This window comes from Lepidochelys olivacea, assembly GCF_965140295.1.
Source record: "Lepidochelys olivacea isolate rLepOli2 genome assembly, chromosome: 1".
Classification (NCBI taxonomy): Eukaryota; Metazoa; Chordata; order Testudines; family Cheloniidae; genus Lepidochelys; species Lepidochelys olivacea.
This window is the reverse complement of record NC_140411.1, coordinates 110,525,796-110,533,695: the sequence shown is the minus strand read 5'-3', so window position 1 is coordinate 110,533,695 and position 7,900 is coordinate 110,525,796.

The window sequence follows — 7,900 nt, the reverse complement described above, 5'->3', positions numbered from 1 at the left end:
CACCAAAGAATGTTGCATGAGATCTCAAATGAAAGCCAGGGTCACACTGGTCGTTAATATTGTTGTCAAACGTCTGTACAGATACTAGGTAAGGAGTTATGTATGTATACTGAAAATATGCAGAGTTGACAAACAGGTTTTCTTTTCAGACAAAGATTCACCTGTCAGCACGTAAATTAAGCACTGTAAGCCAACACAATGGCTACACAGCTGCATACGACGTTACCAGAGGGATGTGAGCAGCAGCACACCAGAAAAACAACCCATGGGGTGGGGGGAGGGTTATGCTGCCTCTGAGTATAGACATTAACGTTGTGGAGATAAGGAAAAGGCAAGGAACATACCTTTTTATGCTGTGCCTGAGAAGTGAATGGGCAGTGCATTTACCTTTGTGAAAACAGGATCTTCAGCAACCTTGACTGGGGAGAGGAGGTTAGCTTAAGTTAAGTTTAGTCTCTAGAAGACATGTAATGGTTTTGCATTATATGTAACCCTTTTATTTCCATTATCCTTACTCACTATCTCTTGAATCTTTGATGATCACCATATTGTTGTTTTCACTATATATATGTCTCAGTGCTGTGGTATTAAGCAAAATGTTGATCCTGAGTTGAACCATACAAGCTGGCATGCACACTGTTCCCTTGGGGACAGCAGACATGGTATTTCGTGTGAGTGTTTGGTGGAGAAGGGGCTGGACACTACAGGGGAATGCTTCAAAGCGGCTCGGGGACTGGGGTACACTTGTTGTTAAACTGCAAGACAATGTAAATGCGTTCTAATAGTTCATGAATTAGGGACCCGATCTTATGGGGTTCCAGGGGCTTCTGTATAGATTATTTAGGTTAATCTTTCTATCTACCCAAGGGGACTCAGTGCTCATTCTAGAAGATACCATCAGAAATGCTTAGTTTTGCAGTTGTATTATGTTGTATTATGCAATAAGCGCCAAACCGTGTAATATAAATGTTGTAGAAATGTACTTAAAGCTCGCGTTCACTCGCAGCATGCGTCCCCACTACTGCGACACCGCATTACCATTGGTCCTACCCTTCCCCCTCCAGCTACTATTCTAGAAAATTCTTTGACCTATATAAACGGCCGCGTCAGGCATGCCCAGCTCAGTGTCTACAGTGTTTGTAATCTTTGTTGCGTGTACTCTACTGAAATAGCATAATAAGCCCGTGGCTTTATGTTTTAATTCAATTGTTTGATACCCTTTTAATTTTAAAATACGGATCGGTGCGTTGTTAATATAAGAAAAGGAGCAGACAAACTGAATTATAATGAATGTGCTGATAGTAGTGCAAATACCTCAGACTCCTCTGCTAAGAACTTACATGAAGATAATGCTGCCACCAGTTCCAGTGCGTACAATAAACTGAGTAATGACCAACAGAAACAGACTTTGTCTCTTAGTTCAGGTCAGCGTAGTTCCTATTCAAAGCCATCAAACATTCTATCTGATGACCCCATCTGTGATATTCCAAAAAAATAGATTAGAACGCCAGTCTCGATTATCTAGAGGTCCTTATCAGCCTAGATTGAGTATGTTTCGTAGAAGTAAAATAGGGAATAAACAACGAAGCTTCAGTGCGATTGGTATGAAAAGTATAGGTGGTTAGAATATAGCTCAACAGAGGATGCAGCATTTTGCTTTTACTGCCGTTTCGTCTCCTCTAATGATGCAGCAAACAAAGGTCACACTGATCCAGCATTTACTGATAAGGGATTCAGAAACTGGCATAGGGCTAACGAATATTTTAAAAACCACCAACTGTCAAAACCTCATGTGTTGAGCTGTTCTTCATGGTCAAGTTTTAATGAAGCGATGAGGGCAAGCAGGCTTATCTGTCTAAACAAGAAGAAGAACGGTGCCATAACCGAAGTGTAATGGAGCGACTGATCGACGTTGTTCTGTGTTTGGCGAAAAGTGGGAGACCATTCAGGGGTCACAATGAAAAAGCTGACAGTTCTGAGAAAGGTTTATTTCTAAGTCTTGTCAATATGCTTAAAAAATATGATCCCGCAATGGCAAGGCATGTGCAACAATCTCCTCGAAACGCTACCTATCTGAGTAATCGCATCCAAAATGATTTAATTGTGGCCTTGCACAACGTTGTGCAACAAAAGATTGTGTCTTCGCTAAATGGAAAAATGGTCTCAATAATTGCCGATGACACTACTGATTGTGGACACCATGAACAGACGTTCATTGTGTTGCGGTATTTTGACAATGAAAAACATAGTCCAGTTGAACATTTTGTGTCTGTTCAGAGACTATTAACAGTTGAAGCTCAGTCTATTTTTGACCAGTTAAATGACATCCTTGGCATTCTTAAAATTGACTGGTCATCAGTGACGTCTGTCTGCTTTGAGGCGCAGCTACGTCTGGATGTACTGTGGGAGTTCAAATGAAATGTAAAGAAAGAAACAGTGAAATACTCTATGTACACTGCTATGCGCATTGTTTGAACCTCATCCTAGAAGATGCATGCACTGCAAGTAAACAAAACAGAACTGACTTTTTATGCCTTCATGGAGGGGAGTCCTGTGCGACATAAAGTAATGGAGAAGATTTCACAAGAAGTAGGATCCCAGTTGAAGACTTTGAAGTCCCTGTAAAACACAAGATGGGCATGCAGAGCAGGAACAGTGGCTGCTGTAAAACAAAACTACTCCATCATTTTACAAGCTTTACAAGAGATTATCGAAACAACTCTCCTTGCTGACGCTAAAATAAAAGGGGCCTTATCCATGAACTAAATTCATTCAAGTTCATCTTTGCCCTTCACATGATGCACCCTATTTTCCAGATGGAGGTAAAAGTGAGTAAGGCTCTTCAAGCTCTAGATCTCAACTTACTGCAATGACGAGTGAAAAGCTTGTGTAACTCTTTGGCTGCAATGAGAAGTAGCCCAGAATATTTTCAATCTATTTTCAATGACAGTGTGAAAATGTGTGTAGAGAATGATATGTCGATTCCTCCAGTTAAGAAGAGAAAAACATCCACTCGTATTGATGATGCGTTTGAGTCCCAGCATCACTTTGATACAGAAGAGGAGCAGGAGAGAATAACTTCATTTTACCCACTCCTAGACTTTGTGATTACAGGCATTGACCAGCGATTTGAACAGGAGACTTGTAAAATTGTGCCTGCAATGGGAAAACTGCTGAGCTTAGACATTGGCAGGGACAATATGAGAATCATTGCCAACAAATTTAAAGTGTCCTTGGATGAGTTGGAAGCTGAAGTCAGATTGCTTCGGGGTTATGACGAATCTGTTCCTAAAGTTGGCACTACGAACACCACCAGAGAGTGGCTTGATTGGCTAAAGGAATCGGATCGGTCTTCCATGTTCCAGCCTTTTACAAATCTATTCAATGCTTTGCAGTCTTACCTGTTACAAGCTATTCATGTGAAAGAGCCTTTTCGAAACTAGCACATGTAAAAAGCAAACTAAGAAGTACAATGTCCCAGCAGCGCCTTGACTCACTCATGATTTTGTACATTGAACAAGAATTGGCTTTGTCAGTTAATTACAATGCTGTGATTGAGCAATTTAAGTCCATAACACTTGGTGAGGGACGTCTCATTCTCTAGGACAGGAAGATGAAGAGACCTTCATCTGTTGTGGTCAATTTGGGTTAGCTCATTATCTGGTTAAAGATAAAGATCATGAAAATTGACTGTATCTTTGTATATGCCTGGTTATCACTACAGCAAAAATTTGGTATTTTGTGTCTCATTTTTTAAGTTTGTATATTTTAAGTAAAGTTTAGTTGTTAATTTAAAAAACATTACGTTTAGTTAAGTTTTAGTTTCTTTAGTTGTTTGATGAATAAAAATAATGTCCTTTATGATTGAGTATTCAATAAATAAAATTCCCTGGGTGCACACCCTAATTAAATGTGCTGCGCATGCCTATAGGTGCTATAGTATGATTATGCATAGGGTCATGCATAATGAACTTAGAGAACTCATTTCATGACAGGTTTGAAGAGGGATGACAGTACATGTGGAGGAAGGAATGTAGCCTGTATATCACACAGTTTTGGATCTCTCATTATGTCTGCACACAGAACATGGTGCCAGAAGTCAATTGGCTCCTTCAGGTACATGAACTCAGAAACTAAGAATATTGTACCAAAATGCCCCCCATAATCATGGTGACAGATGGCCACGTAAAAGCGAATGTGTTTAACAACTTGACAATTTTTAGAGCACAATGGCAAACCTACTAAATTGTTAAGGGTTGGATAAAAAGGAAAACAAAGTAAGAAAAGCCACACTATTAGATGTAATGGGCAAAGGCTGCCACATAGTCCATCAGCATCTCAGTATGTCAGCAGCAGACTGGGATGACCCTGGTAAAATGCTACACTTGTACAACTGACTAGGTCTGTCGGTGTGTGAAAAAAATGCACCCTGACTGACGTAGCTATGCCAACACAACCCGCAGTATAGACACAGGGTACATCTACACTTAAAACACTACAACAGCACACTGACAAAAAAGATTCTCCCATTGCTGAAGTTAATCCACCTCCCTGAGAGGCAGTAGCTAGTTGACAGAAGAATTCTTCCATTCTACTCTAGGGGTTAGGTCGGGATAGCTCCATCTCTAAGGGGTGTCAATGAAAGTTTCCAGTGTAGACCAATCCGCAGATATGTCAATGGAAGAGTGCTTCTGTTGATATAGGTAATGTCATTCAGGGAGGTGGTTTCCTACAATGACAAAAAAGTCCCTTCTGTTGATGTAGGCTGTGTCTACACTATGTGGCTATGCCGGCAATTATCAAATCTTTAACGATGAACTAAATTCTTGATAGACTAGTAATAGGGATAAAAAATGCAGATGCTCAAATTAGAATGTTCAAAGAGACAACACTAAATCTCCAAAATCTACAGATGTGTGTAAAGTTATTGGACAAGCTCACAGCCAAATGAAGAGAATAAGTGGGGAAGACAGAGATAATTCACCAAGGAGTATAGGAAAAGTATAGGAAAAGAATGAAAATACATGTACACACAAATTTATGCAAACACAAATGCACGGAGACAAAATGCAAAGCAAGATGTGTGGATACTGTGGAGAAAACCATGAAAATGGAAAATGCCCCATATGTAGGGTCATATGCAATAACTGTGGCAAGAGAAATTCATTATGCCGAAGCTTACAGACAAGAAAAATAAACAGAAAAATATCAAGGATGCATGCAGAGATTCAAAAAAATGAGATATTGCATGTACATTACATTAATGCAGTGCAAAATAGCAAAAATATACAGTTTATAAAGCTCAGACTAGCACCAAATGCAAAGACCAGGGAGCAGTATACAAAGAAACAGGAAATGTAATGTCAAATAGGCAAAGGGGCATCAGAAAATGTGCTGGGGCACATTGTGGGGCATAAGAAAACGTACAAAGAGTTTCAGCATCATGCGCAAACAAAAAAAATAGAAGCAAAATTACAACCAAGCAAAGCCAAATTAAAATTCTACAATGGCACAACCATAATACCATGAGGAGAATGTAAGTTACAAGCAGAATGCCAAGGAAAAAATATACAGACTGAAATTTCAGGTAGTACAGACAACACAGAAGTCACCGCTTTCAGCTAAAACAAGTAAATGCATGAACCTAATGCTCTACACCTGGGGGAAATGATGCACAAGCAAAACAAAAAACAGCCAGAGCAGACAGTATGCTGTGGCATCCCTACAGCAAAGCTGCTAAGTGATTACCACAATGATTTTGAAAGACTGGGATGTTTTCCAGGCATGTTACACCTAGAAATAGATAAAACAATTCTGAGCCAGAACAGCACCTGTCTCACAGAGCAACCATTGCATTAGGAGTAAAAAAACAGGAGCAATGAAGCAAATGAAGAAAGAGCCCACAAGCTGGCTTAATAACATGGTAGCCATTGAGAAGCAAGCAAGCTGTTTATTAGCATAAACAAAGCGCTAAAAGAGCTCACTTCCAAATGTCTATGACTGAAGAAATATTACCTGACTTGGCAGGAGTAACAATATTCTTAGTACTTGATCCCAGGGAATGACATTGGCAAGTGCTACTAGATACAGAAAGCAGCTATCATACCACATTTTAAACACCAGCAGGTACGTAGAGATGGTTGAGTACCATCTGGGATCAAACCTCCGGCAGAAGACTATCAACACCATCAGCAAGATGTACCAACAGGGCTTGCTAGGATCAGTGTCATAGCTGATGAAATGCAACCATGTGTAACCCTTCTGCCCATCAGAGTTGGCAGCAACAAGGGCCGGGTTCAGTATCTAGGGGTTCCATTCCAATAACACAATGCAAAACCAGCTCAAGTCCCCATCCAGTGACCTGGGACAAATATATACCACCCCTGCTGTGCGCCTCCAAGAGGCAATACTTCCCCTCTCGCAAGCATGGAGTCTGAGTGTAGCAAAAAGCCTTTTAATAACAGAATAAACAATGTGGCATTATGTTGGGGAAACACCACAAACAGGATTCATAACACAACCCATGAGCAAAAACCCACCCCAAGCAAATTGGGGCATGCCCTTTCCCTTTGGTTCTTGAGTCTAGCAACCCGAAATCACCCAAAGTCCAGTGACCCAAAAGTCTCTGTCCCTGGTCAGGGCAGCCCCAGAATTCGAAAGTTTATCTGCAGAGTTCTACCTCCCAACCTGGGTGGAGATGGGGGGGGGGGGAAGAAGAGGTAAGGGGGCACCTTACATGATCTGAAGCTGCCCCACAGCTCCATAGGCCTTCACTTCGCTCCACCAGCCAGTCCACAAACTGCTCCGCTCAGCTCCACTCCGCGTCCCACAAGCCGCTCCAGCCGTCCCACGAACTGCTCCACCAGCCAGTCCACAAGCCACTCCAGCCGTCCCACAAACTGCTCCACAATAGATCTTCAGGCTCCCCCACTACTTAACAACACTCAGTGATTTCAGCTCTTAATCAGTTTTTAGCTCTTTTGTGATTTCAGCTTGTAGTAGGGGAGCCTTAGCGCTGGTGCACCATTAGCCCAAAGTGAATTCAGCTCAGCAGCCTGTAACTAGACTCCGAATGGAATCAACATTAGTTCTGATATTCCACAGTGGAGAGAGGAGGAAGTGTAATTAGCATGCAAGACCCTCACCAGGGAACCCATGCCACCAAGTATAAATACCTGTCCCCAACCTCTCTCCATTCACAGAGTTTTGGAACCCATGTCCCTTGCCTTGCGAGTGCTACTTAGTTGATGGTGAGTCCCTCCATCATAACAAAAGGCCAACTACAGTTCCAAGCACAGTTCCCATAATCAGGGTAATAACAATTTATTCTTCCTGCCCCAACAACAGAGACACTGGGGATCCCACAGCAGCCAAAGTGACCATTTGGGCAGCTATGGCCTCATTCTTGGTGGGGTGGGTTTCCTATGCAAATGAGATCAGCCCCTGAAGTTCTTTTCCACAACTTGCCACACCTCACCACCAGATGTCAGGGTGGAGCTCATCCTGACTCTGCTTACACATGCAATGTCATACCAGTGAGACAGGGCTTGAGCTATCACTCCTATAAAAAGGGACAATGGACTAGAGATATGCCCCGGTTGAAAAGGAATGTCTTGCAATAGTGTTTGAGTGTGAAAAGTTCAACCAATATGCTCAAGACCAGGAAATTATTCAAGTAGAAAGTGACCAGAAACCACTAGAAAGCATTCTTTAAAAGCCATTGCTAGCAGTTTCCAAATGCCTTTAGTGCAGGGATGGGGAACCTATGGCTCGTGGGCCGCATCCGGCCCGCTGCTTAATTCCATCCAGCCCACAGCAAGTCTCTGCACCACGGGCGAGAAGCCCTGGGCTTCAGCGCCCTCCCACTCCTCTCCCCCCCACCCCCCCGGGGTGCTGGAGC